At 40.7% G+C, this 27,162-nt stretch overlaps 1 long non-coding RNA gene across 2 annotated transcripts; it reads left to right on the top strand.

Moving 5' to 3' along the window:
• The first annotated feature begins 21,482 nt into the window (after positions 1 to 21,482).
• Positions 21,483 to 27,162, top strand: LOC125897026 (uncharacterized). 2 transcript variants are annotated; one of them, XR_007450373.1, is made up of 8 exons: positions 21,483 to 21,780; positions 22,862 to 23,681; positions 23,778 to 23,965; positions 24,072 to 24,195; positions 25,392 to 25,503; positions 25,631 to 25,714; positions 25,825 to 25,985; positions 26,953 to 27,162. It is a non-coding gene; the product is annotated as an uncharacterized LOC125897026 (long non-coding RNA). The 2 variants fall into 2 exon arrangements; XR_007450374.1 differs by having other exon boundaries at positions 25,825 to 25,991.

The raw sequence follows: 27,162 nt of genomic DNA, 5'->3' as shown, positions 1-27,162 counted from the left end.
TTTCAGTTATTGCCATCTTCTTTTTTTGGAGCCAGAAGTGACCATGTTTGGATGAGGGGGTGGAGCTGTGGAGCAGCAAGGGGTGGAGCTGACTCATTGACTGTAGCAATGCCTCACAGACAGCACAGCATTCAAGCAGTCCCACCCTTAATTATATGTGAGAATTGCAGTTTTTGGCAATTCTGTGTTGGCTTCATTTTCAAGACCAGGAGGCTGTCGCTTGGTGTCACCTTAGGGGTACTGGTTTTAGTACTGGTGTAACCAAAACATTTAGCCATTAACAAAATTTGCCTCAAAGTGCCCCTAAAGCCTCACTAGTTAACATTCTATATCATGACTGTTTAATATGTACATATAACAAAGTGTAACAGGACTAAGAATCGATAGCTCTGCCAGCGTCCCTGTGAGGATGTGCTTTAAGTTAAATGTAGGGCTGGGCGATATGGCCTAAAAAAAAAATCTCAGATTTTTTTCACAACAAATCCGATTCACGATTTAAATGGATTTTTTCCCACTCCTAGTTAAAAAAAATATATATTTGCGGCCTGGTAGCACATACCTGATGTCCAAAACTTTCAGCATGTGAATAAACCCCAGCTTTTCCACGGTAGCCTATATATGGGCACCATATCTCTTGCAATATACATGGCGACTGCATCTGTGATCGCTTTCCACCGGCCCCCTTTCTTATCATACAGCAGTGTTTCCCCTACCATCATACTGGATCACGGCAGAAGTCATTTAAGGTTACCTTTCCTATAGAACAGGTCTATACCTTGTCCTTTTATTAAACAAGGCTGAGCCTGATGTGTGTGGCTTTTGTGTGTGTGTGTGTGTGTGTGTGTGTGTGTGTGTGTGTGTGTGTCTGTGTCTGTGTGTGTGTGTGTGTCTGGGGAGCTGTGTATGTGTGTAGTTGATGTAGGAGGTATGAGACGTTAGCGTGCCGGATGTGGTGTGTGACGTCAGACGGATGCACCCCAGGAAAAAAGTGAGGCATGTGCTATGTTGTTTACATCGAGCAGCCACAGTGAAGAAGTCTACACAGTTCTGCATGCTGTTTTTGAGTTATTTCCCTCTATGTAAAAGTCAGACACTGATGAGAGAGGCTGTGCATCATCCCTGCAGTGCTGAAAATAAAGTGCCGTTCTTTAACGCAAACGAAGTCCCATTGTTTATGTGTTGTTGCCACAACGAGCTAACACAAGCTAAAGGGGCTAATGGTCTTCGGAGGTCCCTTTACTACGGTTCGGGGGTCAGCCAGCTTGGCATTGGTAACAGTTATTTATCTTATTTACACGACGGCATGTCATTTATGTCCCTACACGGTGCGCGTCTAAAATTCTCCTCTGCTCTCTGTGTCGCGCACGGTGGAGTTCGGCCCTGATGAGCACACAGACACAGACACAGGTGTGCACACAAAAGCGCTGAAGAACTCGTTCCCTTTCTTGAGAACGAGTTCTTCAGCGCTCGCTGCCATGTTGTTTGTGTATCAAGTGCGCGGGGGGATGGGTGAGCCCACTCTGAACTATGGGAGCCCAGCGTGGAGCGGCGGTGGCGGATTTTAAATAGAAACTCGATTTTCATTAAAACAAATCGGCCTAAACTACAAATTCAAATTAATCGATAAAATCGATTTATCGCCCAGCCCTAGTTAAATGCTAATGTCAACATGCTAACATGCTAAAATGACAATGCTAACATGCTGATGTTAAGCAGGTATAATATTTGCCATGTTCATCATCTTAGTTTAGGATGATAATGTGCTGATATTTGCTAATTAGCACTGAAAGCAAAGCACAGTTGAGGATTGTGGGAATGTCTTCAGTTTTGCAGGTATTTAGTCATAAACCAAAGTACTGGAGAAAGTACAATTTTGATCTGTTGGTGGCCTCTGAAAAGTTAGAGGATCACCATAAATGAAGGCATGATTGTGTCAAATTTCACAGCAATCCATCCAATAGTTGCAACATTTCACTTAAAACCATAAAACATGATAGTGTTATAGGAAAAGTTGGGGGTCACCAGAGTGGGTAGGATACATTTCGTGGAATCGTGAATGTCTGTATGCCAATACATTTTTTAGATGTTGAGATATTTGTTATATTTATGAAGTGAAAATGTAACTGCTGGTGGCACAAGACAAAAAGTCAGGGTTGACTAAAGTTAGACAGATTCATCCTCTAAGGATCATGAATGTCTGTACAAAATTTCATGGCAATCAGTCCCATTGGTGTTGAGATATTTTAGTATGGAACAAAAGCAGCAGGCTGACTTATCAAAAGACCAGCATTGCCATCCCTAAAGCCATGTTATTATGTTATTAGCATCCCAAGAAAACTACATGCTGTCCTAACAATTACTGAGCTTCATAGATGCCGATAGTAGGGCTGGGCAATACGGAGAAAGTCAAATACAGCAATGTTTTTGACCAAACACATATCTATATTGCGGCGATATTTTAGGGCTGACTATTGGTGCTTTCACAAAATATTTTAACTGAGATTTAAACAGTCTGGTAAATTCTGAAAATGACATGACTTTACTGTAATGCAGCCTTTATAACCAGGAAAAGACAACACTTATGATCATCGATATAGATGGATTTTGTGACCTTTGGACAGAGCCAGGTTAGCTGTTTCCAAACTTTATTCCAAGCTAAGCTAACTGGCTGCTGGTAGTAGGTTCATATTTAATGAATAGACAAGAGTGGTATGGATCTTTTATCTAACTCTCCTTCAATAAGCATCCAGTCAACATTTGTGTATGGGACCCATTTGGGTAGTAAATGAGCTGAAAAATGGCCCAATATTGGATTGTCCATTGGTTTCATAATGGTCCTATGTCAATTCCCCACATGGATGACACTTGGTGTGTCCCAACTAGACAACGTGCACAAGACCCATCTTGGTCCCAACTTTAAGTTCTATGTGGGTAGCCTAAAACATGGGCTGAAATACCGGTTGTAAGTCGGTTTGTTCACAGTTTCCATGTTGACCTCATGCCCATTGCCCATATGGGAGTCATGCAGGATTACACTGGCTGTTAGGTTTGGCAAGAGTTGGGCAAGATGTGCAAGACCTATATGGGCCTTATCAGTGAGTTGTGTGTGGGTACTACACAGGAACTACGTAGGCTGGGATATGGGATGTAGGTGAGTGTTCCATTACAGCCTCATGTCAATTGCCCACATGGTTTTCACCCAAGGTTACAGTGGGTATTCCAAAACTTTGAACTATCCATTTACATTAATGGGTAAGTTCCTGCCACAGTGTGCCATAACTTGTTACTGTATAACTGCAGGTGGTACTACGTTCAAATGAAGGATATCTTATTTTGGAACAAAACTCTTCATGCCATAAAATTGAGTTAATGTTTGTTCAGAGAACGAGGGGGGTTATAACCAGAAACAGCTGTGTATGTGTCGATCATGCCCCAGCGTATAGAGAACTGCAATGACCTCCAGTCATTCTACATAACAGCTGGCTGTACTGTACCATGTTCTTCAGGAAGAGTGAACGATTGGGAGGATTGACAAGAACGTTCAGAGTATTTTGGAGGAAGCGTATCGTTTGTAATTACTAACTTGCCCACGTTGTGTGTGGGAGTTGAAATTATTGCTGTTCAAGGTTAAATGATCAAAGCACTTCAGCTCGAGTTTGTCTCGATATTGGGCAGTTGTACTGTTGAGGCTTTTTTCCAGCTCCAAGTTTCAAATTGATAAAGGGCTTTGAGTGTGAGATGTATTCAATACATTCAGTCATTCAAATGTCAGCCCAGACCAGAATTTATTGCACATTACCATGTCTGAAAAAGAGATTTTTTCATGAACAGGAGTTTAAGGTGAATGGATTTTCCATCTGGACTGGGAGGGAATGGAAAAATGTGTCCCATCTCTAGTGATTTACAGTGTAATATAATTTGTGCTGCTCTTGTACAAAGCCAGTGTTACACAAACTGCAGGGCTGAGAAGCAAGAGGCAAGTCGACCCATCGCAGCAGGTTGAAGGGAACTGGCCTCCTTTCAAAACACACTTAATTGAATAATGGTTCCATAAATCCCTATTTCGTGGGCATTCTGTAATAATGTCAACACTGCACCAGTAATATTTTACAGTCTGCCTTCTCTGGAGATCAGCACATTGGGGCAAAACAAACTGCCTGACTGGCACAAAGAGAATAAACGTAACTGATAGATTAAGCATTCATGTTGACTTTTCATTGATTAATAAACCGTAAAATATGTGTGTAATCCTCCAGATTTTTCTCACTAACTGCAAGTATTGGTATTTAGAAAATGTAAATGGAAAGAAACACTTGACCTCAACCCTCAAAACGACCTGGAAAGGATATGTGAACATGGGTCTGTTTTTGCTACATAGGACATATTCATACATGCAGATTAAGGTTATGACATCAGTTAGCCAGGTTCACCAATGTTAGTTTTAGTGAAGCAAGTAACCCAGAGAGAGACAGAGACCTCAGGACCACACCTGGGGATGTGAGGGTTGGCTGCTAGCCAAGTTTTAAAAATGTTTTGGGACATGTCTTCTGGCCTCCTTCGGCTTTGGCTATTACACACATGCATCTCCACATAATGCTTTTATAGAGAAATTTCCCACTTAATCCAGTACTAGTGAAGTTTTCCACTAATGACTTTTCAGTAAAATCTCATACATGTCTAGATTAACCTGTTAGTTGTAGGCACCCCTTGACATGCTGTGTGAGGTAGTTTGTGCTTTAGTGTTGCATATTCTCAATCAAATTTTCACTTAATCAAATTGCCACAAACCAGCTGACACACAATGAATATGGGGTTTTAGAGCCAGACCCTGTCGATAATCCGCCCATACACAGTAGAGAGCATGAAGAGTAAGCTTTATTCTTGCTACAAAGCGGCCAACAAGGGAGGCTACTTGGACAATATCGGAATCATACGGTGGAATATATAAACCACAGATTTTTCTAAGATGGTATCTCCATCCCCTCTAACATTTTCTGCCATACTTGACATTTTTCACTCAAGAGCCAAGCACAGGGTACAGTTATGTAACTGTGGGAATTCTGAGATGCTCAAAATTCACTTCTTGTCCATTTTTCTCCACAGTACTATTGACTGCATAGTAAATTCTGCCTCCTGATGACACCTTTGGAAGCCCACTGTGGAGGTTGAGATTCAGCACCAAAATGTGGCAGAAAATCAGGTCAGTGCACAACACTATGACTTCCACAGTATCAGTATTGTTGTACCTACGTATTATGTCCATTTTGGATGATTTAGCACCCTACTACTTACACCCAATTCCGATATTTGGTACCAATGGAAGAAGTAGTGTGCCTGAAGCACCGTGGTATCCAAATGGTAACAGTGCATGCCAAATAACAGCTGGGAACATTTGTTACATGTTATACTCAAGCGCAAACCTCCTGGGATTCAAAATGAATACAACATGAAAGTGCAGTTCCTCAAATGGCCACTTGAGGCTGGCTCCAAGATGGGGCTGTGGATGGGTGTGTAATGAAGCTTAGGTCTACATAATGTAGAAGAGGAGAGTTCATGTCCCATAACAGACTTGAAGTTAAAGTGCTTTGTTATGAAACCATGATCTTCTGCTAGCCTTAACCAAGTTTGTTAGCTGCCTGAATATAACCGGTACATGACATAAAGTTACAATCTCGAAGATCTCCATTTTTGTTTTTCTCTTTGGCGGCACCTATGGCAATAAGCAGTGTGTGCAAAAAAAAGGGTTGAAACCAGGCTGAGTGTGATCCATGGGTTGACCCACAGCCTGTGGGTCGAGAAAGTTTGGGTAAGCTTAGTGGAAAATATCACAGGTTTGTGTGGGTAGGTTAAAAATTCCAAGTAATTTATTAATAACTTGCAGAAATATTGTGTGCAATAGTCCACTTTCCACTTGTGCTTAGCCTAAACCTAATCCATTGTGTTACCTCATTCAGGGATTGAAAGTGACTTGAAAGACATTTATTTAAATGATATTGATATTATTACTTGAAGTAATGCTGTCAGGGAATTAAGCAGTATAGATTATCACATTAACAAGAGCTTTCAGTTGTGTAACACTGTAACAAATACATTGTGGTAGAAAGTCACAGCTGCAGAGGAAACGCCTCAGTCCTGGAGAGAAAAATTAATCATTTCTCAGTCTTTGAAAAATAAGCTTGGCAGATAGAGTAACCTGGAAATGTTCCAGATGGGTTCAAACAAAAACAGAGGGTGAGGTTCAGTGCGTGGCAAACAAGACTGCTTATTTGATGACCTTTGATTGACTGTTATTACTGCGCCTTGTGAGGGTACACAGTCCTGCTCTGGCAATTATGACAGCAAATATATGACAGCATTATGGTGCTGCTCCAGGGGCGACTTCTGATCCCAAGTCTGCCGTGTTTACTTGTCTTTATATTTCGTTTCTCTTGAACTCTGTGAGGACAGGGGATTGTGTTTTTTTACAGATCTGAAAAATGTGGTTGATGTTAGACAGTAAGGCAGGATTGGTAATGCTATTCATTTTATGTGTGTGTGTGTGTGTGTGTGTGTGTGTGTGTGTGTGTGTGTGTAATGGCAGCCAATAATGACACCTGCTGGTCACCTTGACCAGCCTTGATTTGTCTGTTTATAAAACATAATGAGTTAGTTATTGTCCAATTATTTGTTTCGTTTTTTGCGTGTGTGTGTGTCCCCTCCTGTCACCCTCTCGCAGAATTTCGCGGGGCGTGACGTTCTCTCTTCTCACCAGCAGAGGAGGAAGAACATTCTCACTCATGGATATGCACACCCACGCAAAATTGAATGATCATGATCATGAATACGCGACATTGCCAGGTAACTCGCATTAACCACAGGCCAACACATTACGGAACTTGCTGAGCCTTGCCCTCACTTGCATAGCATTATACCATCAGTCACTGGAACCTGCGTTAAAGCTTTAAGCGTTAGTCATCCGAACCTAACTGTCCGCTAACTTCACCTGCTTTAACGATTGCTTTGTGTTGGTTGCAGAAAGTACATTGCACTTGTATCGACTTCACAATCAGGTCCAAGAACTTCACAACCTGTTGGATAGACAGAGACAGGAGTTTTTCGATGAGAAAAACCAACTTAGCCAGGAGTTAGAGGACACCAAACAACAACTGGTTAAGCAAATATCCCTGAAAAAGATCCACATAAAGAGGGAAAAGAAGACCAAAAGAGAGTTAGAGAGGGTCAAAAAATATGCTGACCCTGATACTCTCAATGCATGTAACATGGCTGTCCAGGTCAACGAGACCAAGGGCAGAAAAGAAAGAAAGAAAAGAAAATCCTCCAACAAAATGCCCTGGCGGATCAGACTTCTTTCCAGATACAGATGGAGGGGCTGACATCCATGTTCAACAACCTGTCCCTCAACGGCTGAGAGAGAAGACAATTGTTGTCCACCAAGGAAAAGGGCCAGATGAGAGGACGAGCCAAACAAACAGGAGCCTGAAGGATCCAAAAAAAACCAAAAACCTGAGAAGCGGAAGAAAAACAAAAGGCCCCAAAACTGAACCTCCATTACCACAAATCCCCCGCCCCCCCACCCATTAGTAGACCCTTTCATACAAGACATTTTGATTACTGATTAAACATATACACCTCAATCTGTATCCATATCAATCACAGACACAAAGCCTTTCATGTTTCAACTGACGCCTCCTTACCAAAATATATGCTTACTACGGCCACTGCACTAGTACTACACTATGATGTTTTTAATGACATTTTGATGACATACTATACTATGACGTTTTTTATATGATATTTTGATGACATACTATACTTTGATGTTTTTTATATTTTGATGACATACTGCGTGGTTTCTGTGTGTGTGTGTGTGTGTGTGTGTGTGTGTGTGTGTGTGTGTGTGTGTGTGTGTGAAGGGCCACATAGGGATATGGAGTACGATGACAGCGGTTGTGTGTCTATGATCAACGTGGCTGATTTGCACCCATGACCTCTGTGGTCACAGGGGAGGGGTCGCTTCAGGGAAAAGATTAAATCTCCTCTCACATGTCCGACGCAGGAAGCACAAATGTACACAGCAGTCGATTTGTTATGGGCGTGAGCAGCGAGCAATTATTCCTACAATGCTTTTCGCTGATGTTTGTTGTTTTTTGCACCAGTGGTCTTCCACACATCTGGCTGAACGTGACTGATGCTTAAAATTGGAATATTTTATGATCCCAGTTGATATTTCATATAGCGCTTGCTTTCAAGTCATCCTTGACCTCTTCCCATTCTCCTTGCAAAGTACTAGAATACAGATTAGACAGGAGTGACATTGAAGGATGTGTTTGTCATTACACGTCAGAGATTGGCGTCAGAGGGAGTTCGACACTGCAGAAAATGTCTACTTTTATTACCACTGGGAGCTCTCTCTGTGGTTTTCCATAAATCAGAGTTTGGTCTGGATAAAATCACTTGCTTGGATATTTGAGATGGACATTTTGTTGAGTGTGAGGTCCACGACCTGGAGGACCTTGATTTACACCTCCAGGAATGTGGAGAGTGACAGGCTTGATGGCTCACGTACAGGATTGATTACATAAATTACAGCCCCATCACATGAAGATAGCCCTGCCCAGCCAAACCCTCCTACACATCCAACAGCATTTATCTGCATTCAATGAATACACTAACGCAAATATGCAGTACAGAACAGCATGCAGGGGTCTAGTATCCGCAATGCACTTCACTACTCTACAACCTTTACAGAGTTCTAATGGATCCAGATTACACATGTAGAGGTCTCCAACATTTAAAAAATATATCTTAACAGTCCTTCAGGACATCAAATTGGACTCTACAGTTTCTTGGAATCTTGATACTTACCCATTAACACTTCAGACAATGTTACAGTTCTAACTGAACCAGAGTATGCATGAAGCAGTCCCCAAAATCCAGACCAACCTTTACAGCCCTTCAGAATTACAAATTGACAGCACTCTGCGTTCTAAAATCTAAGCTACTCTACAATCTGCACTACACCTACAAGAAACAGATTTATATGCCCTGGCTTTCCTACATGATCCACACTACGGATTTATGGTCATTACATTTTAGAGTATGGATACCTGTGCCAAGCCAGACAAGAGCCAGTGGAATCCGTCAGGACCCACTCAGCCAGGTTCAGACAAATATTTTCAAATGATTCAATTCACATTCAGCCTTCTTGACATGGTTTTTGAAGTTCTTTTTAATAAGAATATAGTGTAAAAAATAATAAAAATGATGGACCTACTGTGTGTGTTGGTAGGGTTTGTTATTTACATGACAACGCATGATCTCAGCTTACATTAACTGCATCAGGCTCAGGTTGGTTCGGACATAAAAAGCAAAACTTGTTGGGTTCGGGTCAGGCGCTGTTACTCCCTGGGCTTCTTGTCAGGTTTGGACAGAAATATGCAGCCCAACCCACACTCTGTTGTAGATAAACAGTACACCTTAACAGTCCCCCAAAGTCTGGAATACACCTTTACAGTTTCTCCAAAATCCAAACATGGTACAGTAAATCCACCTAAACTATCTTACAGGAAACAAAATTCAGCTCCATATTCTTCATGAATTCAAAATACACCATTGTTGCTTTATTATCTCGAAAAATCTGGAATACGTGTTTATACATTGCCAAGAATACAGAATTATCTTCTCCAATTCTTATCAAGGACCTTTACGGTTCTTGTGAAGTATATGTTCATACAGAATCCATAATTCTTTGTTGGTTCATAAAATCTAGGGTAAATGTATAAATGTCAAGGATCCTGCATCTTCGTTACTTTGTTGTCTCAACAAATTTAGAGCACGTGTTTACAAATTGTCAAGATTCAAAAAATTTTTTTAAATAGCCAAGCTATCGTCAATAGCAACCACAATTTTTTTATTCACTCGACCCAGATTTTTTAAAATGGCAGCCAGCAAAAGAACATTGTACACTACACTATGCCCTGCAAATTACGAAGTTCCTCTGTTTGATTGCCGATGAAAAGATGAAGCAAGTGTTGATGATGTCACTGCAGTTTCATGCACTGATGCTGTGGCAATCACCTGAGAATCCTGCCTGCTCTGAGGGGGTACCAGCTCAGTGGACTAGTGGTAGAGTGTCCCTGAGAGTGAGAGGTCATGGGTTCGATCCCCGGGCGGGTCATACCAAAGACTATAAAAATGGGACCCATTGCCTCCCTGCTTGGCACTCAGCATCAGGGGTTGGAATTGGGGGGTTAGATCACCACATGATTCCCAAGCGCGGCACCGCTGCTGCTCACCGCTTCCTTAGGGGATGGGTCAAATGCGGAGAACAAATTTCACACACTCAGGTGTGTGACAATCAGTGGAACTTTACTTTATCTTTACTATCCACAGTGGAAAACAAAATATAGAGAAGCACCTGGTACCAGAAGTGAGCTGATATCAATTGACTGAAGGGGACTGGAGAATCCAAAACACATGCCTATGGTTTATGTGGATCAACAACACATCTCTCAGGACTAGAAAAATACAGTACACCTCAACTGCCTCGATGATCTTTACCATCTCAATTAATCCAAAATACATCTTTGAAGGCATTTTAAAATCTAGAAAACACCCATATTATAGTCCCCCATTAACTCTGCCGTCCTCCACATCCAATTTTTTTTTGTTTTCCTGTGAACAACACCTCCACAGATCTCCAGGGTCCAGAATGGACAGACAATCCATATGGATGTGTGGAGGAATACATTAGCTGTGTTTGGTTACCATTTTGATGTGTGTACAGGCTACACAGTCTGCTACAGATAAGGTTATCCATTCTGATGCTTTCATAAAAACAGTCACCTCAGGGAAAAGGACATCTCAAAGAATACACAATACATAATTCATGATTTGAATACACCCGGCCGGCTGGATACATTCAAGGTTTCCTCCCTGTAGCTTAACACAGCAGGTCTTCTTCTTCATCTCTCATTTCTCTGTAAAGCAGTAACATGGCAGTTAACCTTAGTGTGCCTTTACCCCTTATGACACCCTGAGAGGAAATAAAATGCTTCTCTATTGACTGGCCCGGGCCATAATTGGTGTATAGCTGCAGCCATAACACTCAATAAGGGAGCCGTGCCAGATCACAAATCTGCAGATCTGTCGGCTCTGCCACACAGTTTTTACTTCCCTCAGTATTTCAGAGGCAGGCTGGCAGGGGTCCCGTCCTGCAGCAACCGGGAAACAAAAGAGGAAGAGAGCCCCCTTCCTCCTTGCCAGGAGGCCCAGGGGAGACACTGCAGCTGGTTCCTCCGCCTCAATCTGAGAGCAACACTGCCCTCTAGAGTGTCTGTCGATGTAGCTGCAGCTTCAGAGAGGGGGTGGGGAGGCTGGCAGACGACTGGACTGGTGTGTGCTGCCGTGGTGGTGGTGGTGGTGGTGGGCGGGGGGGTGACAGTGTTGGGGATTGCTGATGATGACAAATCAGATTGTTTATCCCCACTGGGTGTGATTCAGTGCTTTGTTTTCCTATGCAGATGTTGACTAAGCAACAGCAACTGAGTCTTTGTGTCTGTGTCTGCATGTTTGGGGGGCATGTGTGCATTATGTGTGTGGATGGGTGGGTATGTGTTAGTGTCCATAGTGCAAATACATTTGGATTTAAAGTGCAGATGAAATGCTCATTAGAAGAGATCCCAGAATTGTGATGTTAATTGTTAATTAAGGATATGATGACATACCATGAAATAATTTCAGACCGTGCTCAGGGTTTCAATCTCAGCTCTCAAGCTGATTTTTGTTTTCTGACTGGGTGACAGAGTGGACTCATTAAGCTGATTCAGTTCTCTTGTTGACAACCTCTACCTTTTGTCTCAGAAACAGCAAAAAACTTCAGCCTTAACAAGATCTGAAGTCTCAGATTCAGCCTTTAAGATTTACTTTCCTCAAAACAAAACTAACTGTATGGGTGACTCTGGACGGCTGAAGAGGGTTGTTCCAGGTTTAGGATCTTAATGAGTATTCTAGATCCATGAAAACTATAAAGACTCTTAAGAAATCAAGGCAGTTGATTTTGGATCCCAATAATTCTGCTTGTTTAAAGTGCAGTTTCTGTCCTTTTCAGGAATCTTAGAAGTAAGTGCTAGTTGGTTGGAGCCTGTCAGATTAAAGGAATACTTCACCCACAAAATGATAATTTGTATATCAATTACTCACCCTGTGTAACATTGAATTATGATGAAAATGTTGTTTATCTTGCATGCCTCCACATTGAACAAAGAATTTATTAATATTAGATTTTTTTGATGAATTGAACTCATAGGGGTCCATGTTTAACAACAGCAGAACTAAAATATACACAATATAATCCAGGTTCTATTTATCCATTCATGTGCTCCGTGACTCTCAAACACATGAATTTTTGCTAAAACCTTACAAGTTAAAACACCTCCATATCAACAGCCCAGGCGTGCTCCCCGTCAATGCAGGAGATGGTGTTTCAGGTTGTAAGGTCTTGTGGAGGGATCAACAACTTAACTATCAAAAGAAAAAATAAAATCTGTCTGTAGCCAAAAACATTATTTGAGCATCATAATTAAGGTAGCACAGCCTTTTAATTTGAATTTAGCCTATCAGCATGAGATCTAAATGAGCATTCATTAACATGTTTTAGCACAAGGTGGCTATTCTGCAGTGGGCTGTTTTTGATGATTTGGTCTTTTAACTTTGCAGCATTGTCGCTGAAAGCAAACAAATTTGTCCATGTACTATTAAATTCTGTATTTTCCCCTGAGACTTTCCCCGTTTTGGATTTCAGTTCCACAGCCAGCCTAGCCAGGAGGACTCAGCCATTGCTAGTGATGTTTTTAGAGATAAAGGCCCCAGGCCACACGTATGATGCACATTTTAGTTAACGAAATGTTAAAACATTTTTTTCAAATGGGTGTACAGGCTATGCATTTTTAGAATAACTTTTGGCCTACATCAATGAATGAAAATTAAAATGTTCTACATGGAGCCACAAGAGAGGGGCTAAACACACACATGCGGCTCTGGAGCCACAGGTTGCCTACCTCTGTTCTTGTGAAAATGCATGTGTTTGGGAAGTACTGAGCATACAACCGGATAAATGAGACCTGAATTATGAGTCATAGGAGAGTTTTGCTGTTGTTAAACATGGACCCCTATGACTTCAATTCATTAAGACTTTTCTCCATTTTTGGATTCTTTGTTCACCGTGGAGGCATGGGAGAAAATCAAAGTTGTCATCAAGAATTCTACGTGACGCAGTGTGATTAACTGATATGCAAATGGTCATTCATGGTGTGAAGCACTCCTTTAAAGAAGTTTGTGATAGGACTTCACCGCCAGATATTTTTCACTTGTTTTAAGGAATAAGACTGTCTTTTTATGTGCTTGTGATCAAACCAATCCAACTTTATAGAAGGGATGAACAAAAAGAAGGATGGCAGCTGATTGTATTATGACAGCTGCATGGATAATCATGAATTTTTATTTAGTGGGAAACACAATTTTTTTTTTAAGTTTAGTGGCTCTTGATTTTGTCTTATAAAGCTCCTCGTTTCTCATTTCATGGGTAACTGCACTGTGGGGTTTTTTTTACTTTACCCAGTAGGACACCAAAATTACTCTCTCAGTGAAATCATTCCATGGTCCAAACTTCAGCTGCTAAATTCAGTGTTTAAAAGGCATACAAAGCATTAGTTTATGTGTGCTGATATTCCAACAGTGCCATAGTTACCATTGAGGACACTGAGATCATATCCTGCATTGTATTTCTATGAACTGTGGGAATTCAGTCACATGAATGAGTTTACAACCCATGATACACACATGTTTAAGGTTTATTCTGATATACAGTATATGAGACTAAATGTCTTAATATAGATAGAAAAAAAGTTTTTAAACACTCAGAAGATATTACAGGGTTTGGTTGGAGGCTAATTCATAATTTCTTAGGTAGGTGAGGTTCTGCTGAAGGAATCTGAATTTATGATCTTATTATAAGTGAAATCATCTTGTTTGCTTGCTGCATATGAGACTGAGATGGATTTCTTGCAGCTGCTTTATTTATTGCATGGTAACATACAGTAGACAGAGCAAATAACATTCTGGCGTGCATATTCCACATCACTCATATTTCTGGGCAACAGGTCTGTTAAAGAATGTGATTTAATCAATCATTTTCCCTCCTAAACACAAAGAAATACAGTGAAAGCCACTGCATGGAAACGAATGAAAGAGTCTATTTTTGTGGGACTGGCATTTGGACTATTGAGAAATCTCAGTTGTCTGTTTCTGTGTAGTTTCAGCTCAGCCTTCATCAGCTCAAGTCTGTGCTGAATGTAGATGAATCAAGCTAATGAGTTTGCCCATGCCTGGAAGAAACTATCCAATCCCCCAAACACTGTAACCATGCAAAGTAAACTGTGATACTCTCGAGCAAATATTTGGCCATTCTAATTGATGTCTGTCTTTGTTTTGAGCCTCGTCTCATTTCCAGCCAACGTCATCTGTGGTTCTCTTCTCTCACTGCCTCTGTGTCATCTGTCAGTCCGTCTCCATCCTCACTGTCCACAGTTCTTCCAGACATTACTATAATTTCTTGTAATAGTTTTTGTGTATTTACCCATTCAGGTCTCATTTGTATTTGTGAACCATTCTTCAGAGCAGTGACCTACAGTTGAATAAAATAGGCTTTGCTCCAGATAATAATCCTTAATCAACATTAAACTAGTTTAATAAGCACTTACACTATATGTTATTACATATTTCCATTAATTGGATTGCTGTAGCCATTAAAACATGAAGTTTGGTGTTGAATATTTAATCGTAAAGATTGTGTAGTTCCAATAGAAAGGTATTAATGAGCCATTAAAAAAAACATTTACAGCTTTAAAGCTGCATTTATTGAGCTTTAGCCACTTGGCAGCAGCTGGAAAGCTGTAAACACACCATCAAAGTTGTTGCTGCAAACATGTTGGCAAAATGTTTCCTACTGACATATCTTGCAGACTCAGAGCAATGCTAGAATTAAGCAGTAACTAACAACAGGCCATGGAATGTCAGACACATTCTACTTCAAACCGCTTTTATTAACATGTTCATATAGCATTGTTCTTACAAAGAAATTGGCCCTCTAGGTTGCCTGCACAGAGTGCAAGGTGGTTACTGTGCAATGTACCATGCTTGCAGTTAATGTTCCTCACTCCTCAGACCGGTAGGAGAGCAGTCAGCTGTTATTTTAACGGTCAAATTGTAGAAGGGGCACTACTTACAGTTCTGGTAATGCTGTTGTATGTTTATCAGGGAGTGTTCAATGTAGTCAGCTCAGGATCAAGGATAACAAGGAGTTTTTTGTGTTGTCATTTAACTAAACCGATAATATATAAATGCTAATACGCATGCTCATATTCTCCTTCTTCGGGAGAATGGGATTTGAAAATCACTACGACTCTCCAGTTTGTGCTTTTAATTACAGAGCTGGAGTAAGCCTAGTTTAAAGATAGGAGCTTGTTCTAACTTTGCTTTTACACTTCTGTTGGTGTTTAGCCTAAACAAACAAGGTACAGCATGCCAGTGGTGGAGCCCGACGTTGGGCTCATCTCAAATGTAGGGGTGTCCAGGGGCATGCTGCCCCCTCATTTACAACAGCTATATGCTCTATTTTACAAAAATAGTGAAACTGTGAAAATAGATGGCCTAAAAATCTGTACTTCATTTGGGAAAAACATGATAGCTGTCAAGGAAAAAAATAATCCAGTAGAGTCTACATTCTACTTTGTATCTTATTGTTTTTTCAACTGTCTTCATTATTCTGAAACCGTAACACAACAAATGCTGAGGATGACTAATTTTCACTTTTACTACCAAAAAGAGGCAAAATTGTCTGATGCTACTATTTTTAAGTGACATAACATGGGTAGTAGGGTGGCACGGTGGTGTGGTGGTTTGCACTGTCGCCTCACAGCAAGAAGGTTCCTGGTTCGATCCCAGGAGGGAGCCCTTCTGTGCGGAGTTTGCATGTTCTCCCTGTGTCAGCGTGGGTTTTCTCCAGGTACTCCGACTTCCTCCCACAGTCCAAAGACATGCAGGTTGGAGACAGGTTAATTAGTGACTCTAAATTGTTCATAGGTGTTAATGTGAGCGTGAATGGTTGTCTGTCTCTACATGTCAGCCCTGTGATAGTCTGGCAAACTGTCCAGGGTGTACCCTGCCTCTCGCCCAATGTCAGCTGGGATAGGGTAGTGTTGGAATTGGCATGAACAGCATTAATATTTTTTTAGCTATTTGCTGACAGATCTGTTACATCTGAATCCATCCCATAATAATCTAAGCTACCCTACCAAGTACATGTAGTCTTCAATACTCTGAATTGAACATTTATCCAATTATATTAGATTTCTTGAGAGAATAACATAGATTGGGAGCTTTTGACAAAATTCTGGAGCCCCAGGAGCCACCCCTCTGCTCCGCCCCTGCAACCTGCTAGTAAGTGTGTTTTAGAGTTTTTTCACTTTTGGCAAAGCCAAACTAGCCTTTTCCCCTTGTTTGCTATCTTTATGCTACACTAGGCTAAGCACATCCTGGCTCTAGCTCTGTACCGCAGACATGACAATGACAGTTAATCTTTCCATCCTACTCCAGAAGGAAAAAAGCAAATTAACCTATTTTACAAAATTTTGAACCACTGTATTTGTTTAATGAATCACCCCGACATTCACAGTTTGAAGAAGGATGAAAAAGGGGAGCCTTAATGAATGTATTTATATTCTGCTTGTTATTTTGTCCTCTCTTTGTCTCTGTAATGTCCTCCAGTCTGCATGTTCAGCCACCGAATCCTTTTGAAGTGTGTGATAATGACGTCCTCACACACACAATGAACCCAGACGGTGTCAGAGGGACTCAGCTTGGAGCGCAGGTGTTTTCATTTGGCAGACTCACTGTCCTTCCTGCCTCAGAGATATGGAAAGCAATTTACCACTTATGTCAGACTGGACACTGACAGCGTCTGGACTGAGAGCGCATCCAATTAGTGAAGTACGTTTGTCGCCCAAAATTCCTACAGGCCAGTCTCGTAACATAATAGAGGGGATGGATGAAGCTTGTGGCAGAAATAGAGAGTTAGAAAAAGTGATGAATGTAATTTGTGCCCTTTATTTCCTCCCAGTGATGCGCATGTGTGGGTGGATGGGGTGATGGATAGTTTAGGCTGTCTCACAGGGAGATTTGTCTGTCAGACAGGGTGTGATGCCGCCCGGATTCCTCTGAGCTCTGAGAGATTGTCTGGTGTTCGGAGCAGCAGAGCAGAGAGGACGGACAGCAGGTACACAGAGTCCTCTGGAGACCACGGCTCTCTGATGTGTTAGTGAGTCACACTCTGCTGTGACCAAATCCTATTGATTTATGACACAACTCCTCTAATCTAATTCTCGTTCTTTCACGCTGTGAGTCTCTGTTGTCTCTCTCAGTTTGGTTACACTCACTACATTTGATTGGCACAAACAAAACATGAGAAACACTTCAGATGATAATACACAAGCAGAAAATAATGTTGTTAATCATCTAAATGTATTTTTCAGAGCCACAGTCACAGAGGCATAAGGTAGTAATGCCTAAACTAGTTACCATATAATCTTATCATCACATGGTCAAATAGAGGCAGCCATCTCTGCCAAGTCAGTCTGCAGCTGATCCTGACAACAAAGTGGACAAGGTCCAAAACCTCATCAAATTTTAGTGTTGGAACTTGTTTATTTAATTATATTATTTATAACTGGCAAATTTGACCACTTTTAGCAACAGTGACAAGCTAAGACACTGTTAATTAGAAAGTACTCATTTGAAGACAATGGGAATTTATTATGATCTCATTTGAGGACATTCAGACTTTATTATTGTCTCATGTAAGGACATTCTTTTTTCTTTTTTTTTAATATACTTTATTAATTCCCAAGGGGAAATTCAATTTTTCACTCTGTCAATTACACACGGGTCCGAACACACACGCACAAACTGGACCTATACATGCACTAAGTGGAGAAATGTCAGAGTGGGCTGCCCATGACAGGCGCTCCGAGCGGTTGGGGGGTTCGGTGCCTTGCTCAGGGGCACCTCAGCAGTGCCCAGGACGTGAACTGGCACCTCACCAGCCACCAGTCCACGCTCCATATTTTGGTCTGGACGGGGTCCCTATGGACTGAGCTCAAATGAGACTAAATTATCTTCTCGTTTGAGGACATTTTAACTTAATTATTGTTGACAATGTTTAGTTTTTTTAAACTTGTCAGGTGCTTATAATCCCAAATTGCGAGGGAGGGTATGTTTTTTTATAGTTAATTTATAGTTTATGTGGAGTAAGCATATATTTTATAACCTATTTTGTTATAGATTACGACAGACTATTTAAAAAAAAAAAAAAAAGAAAAACATGATGAAGATGGGTTTGCCTTTGCAATAAAAACAAACAAAAACATCCATTTTCACAGGAAGTGTGCAGTTTCCACTCATTGAAAATAAACTCAGCCAAAAAAGGTTTGTTGTTAGGTTTAGAAGAGGACATCATGGTTTGGCCTAAAACAAGTATGCTTGTTACTAACGTGATGTAATGTCATGTGATATACATCACAAGTGTAGTATGCTAACCGTACTAGCACACTGTGTTGCTATTAAGATAACTTAATTGACTTTTGGTTGCACATGGGACACCAACAGCCATCTCCTGGATGAAAGTCCAGTGTTTGTTTGACCCAACCACCAGACTTCCTTGGTCTTTATGCTATGCCAGTTGCTCAGAATGTCAAAACATGCCACCATCCAGTGTGCCTCATACCGCCACTAAAGGGTGCCTCGGTGCATCTGTATCTGACGCCAAGGGCCACTGACCAAGCACTGATATTTGATGAGTTGGGAGCGGGACCAGGTTGTCTATGCATATCAGACAATTAGTAATATTAACTGTTACTGTAACCAGTGTCTATCAATATGCAGTTCCTTAATCTCATATTGTCATAGATTTCAACTATACTATAACAGTGTAACAGAACTTCTGAAATTAACTTGTGGCTTTTGGTTTTGGTGTGTCATCCAAAGGTTTCAGTGGCCCCATCAGGTCACCCCTATAAAAAATTGCTGGGGGGGACACGGCCGATTTCAGCAAGTGCCCAGAAACAGCATCTGTCTACACTCAAGTGGCCATAGTTTTTACAGTGAGAACAAAATTTTCAAGGTATGTTTTTTTCATTTTATTTTGCTATTTCTTTAACATTCTGATCCAATTACGCACAAACAAAATAAAATAAACACTGAATCACATTTAATTTTGTCTTAAATTATACTTGACAACAAAGGCTAATCAACTTATTTACTCCCTAGCTTGGTAAGGGTGCTAACAGTGCTACACACACAATGTTAAGACATATTTAAATGTAGCCAATAAGCTGCTTTAAAATGAGCTACCTTTCACTCTTTGACCAGTAGGGTGCCACATATTTACAGTTTAGTTGGATTATAGCATTGGGACTGACAGTGTCCTATTTCCACATATAGTTAAACACGAAACTGTTATCATTCAGATTTATTTGAAATTATGCTTGTGTGTTTCCACTGTGTGAATCCAGTGTTTTTACAGTGTGTCTGCATGTGCTGGCAGTCTGTATGAGTGTGTGGCTGTGTGACTGATAACAGGACACAGTTGTGGAGGGGCTTTTCCTGTTCCCCTCAGCATTACATGTCTCTGGTCAGTATCCACACCGCTATCTGTCATGTAACTCTTCACACTGAGGCTGCAGCAGAACACTCAGCTGGCCAAACACTTCTTCTCTTACCTCTGTTTGTTAAGAGTTGTGCCGGTGCACCACATCCTGTTCTTATGAGTCATTTCATTCTGGGCTTTAATATTAGTGTCCAAGCACATGGGGTTTATGTAGGCCTGTTAGAATACAGACCTTGTAGGAATACTTAATGCTGGGTCAGGGTCTGAAAGTCACTGGAAGGAAGCACCCACTAGCCCCCACATAGAAATGTTGGCTGGGGGTCAGGTGATCATATTAACATTTGAGCATGTAAAGTAATTAGAACAAACTACTGCAACTGAAAAGTTGATTCAGTCATATCACCATATTAAAGGCATTCGAACATGCATTCACAGTGACTCTTCGTAACATACTTGCCAGAAAAACAGGGATCAGGAAAGTATTTTTCTCAGGAAAGAGGAACAGATTTTGGCAAGGATTCCTGGGAACTCCTTGGATCTAAATTCCTGACATTAAACCCTAATCTTTATGATGTGCTGGGGAAAGGGTTGGGATTCCCCATTATATTAGAATTATGGTCAGTATTTTTTTATGATTCATCAGATATATTCAGGTTTTGCTTTGCATAATAGAGAGCGTTATTTATGACAGGCCAGTATTTGAAAGCCAATGATATGGCCTTTTTCCCAGCAGACATATTAACAAGTACAGTTACAATGGCAATGGTAACACGTTCTATGAAGACCACATCTATGATGCATTACAAGGCCATTCATAGTGAATTATGCATTTATAATGTTCTACGACAACACTCGTAAACACACATAATGCTTCCTGATGCACTATCAGCAGTCATAAAGCATTATAAATGTCACCTATAATAAATTATAGGTGTCTTCTGGATGCTCTTGACTAGTTATAAACTAAAGGTTGACTGATTGAGCTTATGATGCATTATGAATACCCATACTCACTTATACACACTTTGATAATCAGCTGTAGAAATAGTACGCTATTGTAAGTTATCATTGTATGTGTTAAGTAAAGTAGGCTACATATAGATGTAGCCTATAATAATGCATGCTTTATCGGGGGTTTCATTGTTGGTGTTAAGTAAAATGCGTTGCATTTTCATGTATTTAAAAGAATCTATGAGACTTCTTAAATGATCTTACACTAGAATAATTTGAAAAGAATTTTAAAAAACTAGACCCTCTCACATTTTCAGACAATGTGTCATTAGTAAGAGACTTTTTAGTCACAGAATAAGATTTTGCAAAGACTGGGCATCTTGCAGGGTCTCTATTTGCAAGATTGTTAGCCTCAAAAAGAAAAGAGTGGACAGACATTGTCGCAGCCCTCAACATCCCCTGGGAGCATGATATGCTATAGCTTGCTAACTAGCTAACCACCGTCCCCATCCCAAACAAGGTTAGCCTACTTGTAAATAACGTTAGCTACTTTACTGTTTGCTATTAGCCTACAAGCAAACTGTAACTTTCAGATCTCAGTTTCACTCATATAATTGGTTACATGATGTGATTTTTTTAAGCTAGTAACCTTTAGTTAAAACCTATGGTTAGCTTGTACGCTAACAGCAAACACGTACAAACACATACGGTGGTTATCTTGCTAGCTATAGCATACTTACAGGGGATTTTGAGGGCTGCAGCAAATTTTGTTGACTTTTTACATTACATTGTCTAACTGAAGCAAGAAATCTTCAGTTGAAATGTACGGTTAGCTCGTTGGCTGTTGCTAATATTCCAGTAGCTAACGTTAGCTTACAAGCAGCCTTGTTTGAAATGGTGAAAAACAGTTTGCTAGCTAGTTAGCTATATCATATAGCATACTCCTTGGGGATTTTGAGGGCATTTGTGCATTATGCAACCACTGAGACAAAGCAGAAATATACCAAATAGATGGTCTTTCTACTACAAAATCAACTTCTCGACGTAGCAAGTCTTCGACTGACAACAAATGAAACTGACTCAACAAATTTTTGGTGATAACATTACAGGTAAGTCATTGTTTGTTTCTCCCTCATGTAAGGACACTGAACTCTCACAGTGGACAGAGATTCAATTTTGGTTAAAATGACAGTGGGTTGACAATATGTTTAATGTCTAATGACTTTAAAATTTCACACTGTGTGGACATTGTGATAATTTGCAGACGTTTTGGGTTTGTTTTCCGTATCTTACAACTAAATGTTATTCTATGTCAAGATGGCGTTTGCATGAGATGTTAGGAAGTCAATGTCATCTGTTGTCAGTAATCTGTGCCAAATTGATGTTGGCACTGAACGTAATGCTGACATTGAATTTTGCTCACCCAAAGTCACAACGCAAATTCAGCCAAATATCAGCGTCAAACAATGTTGGTGGCCAGCTGGGATTTCACTTTGCCAGAAGTTACACGAAATCCAAATTAGTGTATTAAAGATATCATTTTCTGCAGTATCGATATACCGCAGAATGATTACAGACCACAGTCATCCTGGTGTTCTCTGCTACTAAACAAGAACAGGAAAGTTGTAATTGTTATGTTATAGCCTTGTTATATTAACCCTTTGATAAAAAATTTAACTTGTTTGGCCTAAATGTAAAGATCACAGACCTACGGCTGTAGGGCTCATTTACCCTACTTTGATGTACGAAGACAATTCCATTAATTTCAATTGTCGATGGTGGAAGAGATCGTAGTCATGTGCCTTTTAACAGAGGCAGCGTTGTAGATGGAGTTGGTCTGTGAGGCCATTAAATACATTGTGACATGTGGAAAGAAAATACAGCTTTTACTATATTACCAATTCTTTAAGTTCTGCCATTTTTAAAATGTCTTTGCCATGTCCTATGGTTGTGTCTTGTTTGAAATACGCTATACTGGCCCCATGATTTCGGATGTTACTAATCCATTTTGTCCGTGTCCATAAGCTTTCAAAAAACGTGCACAAATATGGATGAAATAAACGCAGAGTTGAGTAGTAGAGAGAAAGCTCTGTCTGTGTCCGTATAGGTATCTATCATTGAGCATAAATGATCCTTAACACTGAGCTGTTCAACATGAGATGATGACCTGTTCTTCCCTCTCTCTTTAAGGAAATCAGTTAATTATGGAACAGAATACAGGTTCATTATCCACTCCATCTGGTGGCACCCTGCTCCCCAGCAACTACAAACTGCTGCAAAGTCTGGGACAGGGAGGCTTTGGACAGGTGGTGAAATGTCTCAAGACGGACACCAATGAGACTGTTGCAGTAAAGATACTGCTACAGCACCAACAATGAAGTAGGTCCCTTAATTCATTAGCAGCTATTTTTGCTTTCATTTAAATTTCAACAATGGCTTCCCTACCTTTAGTGCTTGATAACGTGTCAGCTGTGTGTCAACAACTACGGGTCCATGTCATTGGTCTGGCAGGCCATTGGTCGAACATCCCATTAGTCGGCTCCCGGTGGGCGTATTTCTACCTTGATGGTGCGCCACGACCGGCTCTGGGTCAGCTGGGAAAGGCTTGAGGCGAGGCAGGCTCACGGCTTATGTGTTTGTCACTTTCTTTTTCATTTTAACCCACACCATGATCTTTTCCTAACCCTAACCAAGTGGTTTTTGTGCCTAAACCTAACCAGACCTAACCACAGGGCATCATGATGATTTCGGAACAACAGGACTTCGGAACAATGGGTTTAATATGGTCGGACCAATGGGCTGTCAGACCAATGGGCTGTCAGACCAATGGGCAGTTCCCACAACTACGCATCAAACCAACATTGTCAAGTTCATCGACTCATTCACACTGAGGGACAGCAGAGTTGCTTTGGTTTTCGAGATGCTGGAAGTGACTCTCATGGATTACATTGCTGTCCATAGAAGCTACACTCCTATGGATTTACAGGATATCAGGAGTGTAGTCCAGCAGGTATGTATACATTAGCATCAGACACAACACTAAAGTCAAAAAGCTGTCAGTGTTGTTCTATTCTCTAACTGTCCTCACTGATCTTTGTACTTGCAGCTGGCAATCGCATTAGACGCCCTGAAGACCATTGGACTGATCCACACAGATATAAAGGCCGACAACATAATGCTGGTGGATCGAGAAGCACAGCCCCTCAGGGTAAAGCTGATTGACTTCGGACTGACTCTACAAACCTGGAGGGCTGAGAACGAGCAGGGCAAATCTCATCAAACAATGCACTTAAAGTGAGCTACACAGATACAGGAATCATGATTCTACTAGTTTGTAGGAGATTTCTGCTCAAATATGAAATTGTTCCTCATACAGTGTCTGTCTTTGTTTCATATTCAGAGCTCCAGAAATGTTCCTGGGACTTCCATTTTCAGAGGCGATTGACATGTGGTTCAAAGGTGTCGTAATGTCAATCATGATGCTTGCTGCTGTGATCTTCGTGGGTTTTAGTGATTATGATGTAGTAAGTCACTGACTGCTTCCTTTTATCTCTCTTCCTAATAGATCTAATGCTGCTACACTGGTGTATTCTTAACTTTGTTATCTTAAAAAATAATTGGCTCTAGATCTTTAAAAGTATCATGTGGAGTTTTCTCACAGCCAAATATAGTTACATGTTGAATTTGTTGACTTCTTCAGAAAACACTTACAAAGCTGATTTTTTTGAATGCTTAGAATCCTGCATTGTTTATGTCCATGTTTGTTCACAAGCAGTCATCTTCCCTGCCTTTTGCTGGGTATGTGCTACCTTTCTGGGCTTATTGCCGCCACCAACTGTAGATAAATGAAATAGCGTGATGCCATGAACGGAAATGCGTCACTATGCGTCATGCGCATATCTTGCAAAGAAAACAGAGACCCCCTAAAGAAACATTGCTCATAGCTCAGCTAGGATTTAATATCCTTAGAAATGTTTCAAAGGTCCAGTGTGTTGGATTTAGGGGCATCTATAGGCAGAAATAGTACATAATAAAATCTCAACTATGCCTTCAACTATGTTTTATGTTACCTGAAAACAAGCATCGTGTTATCGTTACCTTAGAATGACCTGTTTATATCTACAAAAGGAGTGGGTCCCTTTTCCACAGAGTCAGGCATGTTGTTTCTACAGTAGGCCGGAACGAACAAATCAAACACTGGCTCTAAATAGGGCCTTTTATGTTTTCACATTTCCACATCGACCACCATAGTTTACCTACACATTTGACACACAGGAAAGGTTTTAGTTCTGCAACCGCACCGCAACATGCCAATAAATCTACACACTGAACCTTTAATACGAGTATAGATACACAACATCAGATTTGGTGCCACAGAAATATATGCAATACCCTACTGGAAACAAATACACATTTCAGTTGGTACCATAATATATTGAGGTTTGATTCCCAGCTGAAGCTCCACAGGGTACAGCTAGTCGGTGTGGACATAAAATCTAACCAATCCTAAACTTTTAGGTAATACGATATTGCATGGAGCAACATTTGGCTTGCTGTTGTAGCAGCATATCTGTCCTAATGTAATTTCTACTTTTAAGATGCTATGCAACATACAGAGTTCATAATAAATATTTTTTGGACTGTGGGAAAGCTTCCAGTCATAAAGAGATAAGTACCATATTGTTGCATAATTATCTGTGACGCTGTGTTTTGTCTCCAGATGCGATGGATAGTGGCATTCCGGGGTGTACCCCCAGACCATCTACTGACGGCTGGGACGAAGTCAAAAAAAATACTTTGTAAAAGAAGCCTCAGGCCACTGGAGACTTAAGGTACAACAAACAAAGATTCATCTCATCCATAACATTCTCTTCCCTAGTTAAGATTATACTTTACAACATTTTCTACAATTTAATCAGTTACTGTGATTAAGAGGAAATACACTTAACCTTCTTTCAGACACCTAAGGAGTATTGGCAAAGTGCCACACCTCCCTGCAGATATCAGCCCTTGACATTCAGCAGTCTTTGTGTTTTGGAGATGGTAGGTGTTCATGTAGATTGTGCTGTAGTTGGTAAAGATGGACTTTAATCAATTCTTTCTTTATGAATCAGAAATTTTACTTTGGATTTTCCATTTGTTTCCCTCATTAGTTTCCCCTGGAGAACCTGAACATGGGGGGCCCTGACGAGAAGAGGGAGTGCATTGACCTGCTGAAGACAATGCTTCAGATCGATCCCAATGAGAGGATTACCCTCAGTCAAGTCCTCAGCCATCCATTTACTACAAGGGGCACCCTCCACAAAAACTTTGAGTAAGTGTAAGTGTCTGCAAGTGAACTGAAATGGGAGATTTTTTTTTTTTTTTTTTTTAAGATATTTTTGGGGGCATTTTGCCTTTGATGGACAGGACAGTCAAGTGTGAAAGGGGGAGAGAGAGAGGGAGTGGCATGCAGCAAAGGGCCATGGGCTGGGGTCGAACCTGGGCCACTGCGGCAACAGCCTTGTACATGGGGCACCTGCTCTATCCTCTAAGCCACCGACACCCCGAAATGGGAGATTTCTTTTTCATGGCTTTATACACAGTGTAGTAGTATTTTTAAATGTGTTTTTTGCCTTTCCAAAACACAAAAGTTAAAGTTTTAAGAATAGATTAAACAGTGTTTGTCTGCTCTAACACAAGCCAATGAAGTTACCATGCCTGGCTAACTAACTTATTGTCTACAGTAAACTATCTGTTTTAAGAGCACTGTACCATTCAGTTATTCAGAGCACCACACTCTCAGAGAGGCAGAGTGTACTGCGGGCACTCTGAGGAAACGGAGCAGCAGAGTTGCAAGTGCAGTGACAGTAATTTAACGTCACTGCTTGTTAATTCATACAGAAATAGAACGCTTTATTTCTTCAAACAACCGCTCTCCCATTTTAATGTAGTGGATTTATAAATGCTCATATAGAGGCTTCCTGGACAGGCTTAAACAAAGTGCATGTGTCAGTTCTGAATGGAACTTTTGCTAATCTGAAACTCTGCAAAATAATTTAATCAGCTCATAGTATGCTGCTCCTTCAGTAAAACTAGCATTATGCTAGCTAGCTAAGGATGCTAATTTTACCAGTACACTGTTAAATCCCTCCTTATACTTGTGTGGGGTTTTTTGGTTTTTTTTTAATTTTACACACATCAGTGCTATTAAAAGGGTTTATGATATCTAGCAAGTTATTTATTTTTTTAATTAAAAAAATAATGAATAATTAATACATGCACCTGTCTCCATTTAACAGCACAAATGAAAGCCCTGGAACACCTTCAGCACCACCAGGTGTTACCTCTGTCCAGCCATGTGGATCTTCTTCAGAGACATTACCCCCAGGTGTTATGTTGGTGCAGCCTGCACCACCTGAATGCCGCCTGTGGGGGGTTGACAGTCCAAAAAGCATGCAGGTTAATTGGAGACTCTAAATTGACACTTAATCTGATCCTATTTGATCTAA

Source organism: Epinephelus fuscoguttatus, linkage group LG11 (genome assembly GCF_011397635.1).
Source record: "Epinephelus fuscoguttatus linkage group LG11, E.fuscoguttatus.final_Chr_v1".
NCBI lineage: Eukaryota > Metazoa > Chordata > Actinopteri > Perciformes > Serranidae > Epinephelus > Epinephelus fuscoguttatus.
This window is presented reverse-complemented; position numbering and strand designations above follow the sequence as displayed.